Here is a 756-nt window from a genome sequence, read left to right as displayed (position 1 = left end):
TGTAAGCCAATAAAAGTCCTTATAAGGAAAGTAAAGAGCACAGATGAGCGTTTTCAGTTATAGGAGGGCCAAGAGTCCTCGCCCCCCGGAAAGTGTCATTAAAAGTTCGCGCGTTTAATCAGGATTGTAAAATGGTACAATACTTGTTAGTTTCATACTAAAAAAAAACGAGTAAAAAAATAAAATCCTCAAGTAACCCGATTTTTGCTAACCCATTTTACTCAGTTCAAATGTTTTTTATTCGCACAAGCTCTTGGTAGGTTCTTACTTTTACGGCAAAATGATGAGAGAGATGGATAGTTGACATGTTTGCCATGAGCGAGCGAGACAGATAGTGACGCCACTTTTACCAAAGTCAACAAAAGTAAGTAAAATTAATAAAATAATGAAAAATCTTGACCTAGTTTAGTTTAGGTTTATTGGAATAAAAGTCAGATAGGGAAATAACATTTTTTATTACAATAAATGTTCAAATTGTTTACCATCAGCCTCAATACACGCCCTACATCTTCTTAAAAAAGATCTACTTATTAGCCGGGCATATCCTCGAGAGTGGATGTCCTCAGCAGCTTGAGAAATTCGTTCACGCAGCTCGGCTACGCTCACAATAGGCTTTGAATAAACTTTTTCTTTGAGAACGCCCCAATAAAAAAAAAACGGGATTTAAATCTGGGGAACGGGCTGGCCACGAGATAGTGCCTGAACGTCCAATCCACCTTCCCGGATATTCCTGGTCAAGGAAATCTCTTACTTGCA

The sequence above is a fragment of the Rhagoletis pomonella genome, unplaced genomic scaffold, assembly GCF_013731165.1.
Source record: "Rhagoletis pomonella isolate Grant_MI unplaced genomic scaffold, Rhpom_1.0 Rhpom_scaffold_00002, whole genome shotgun sequence".
NCBI lineage: Eukaryota > Metazoa > Arthropoda > Insecta > Diptera > Tephritidae > Rhagoletis > Rhagoletis pomonella.
Note: the sequence above shows the minus strand (reverse complement) of the source record.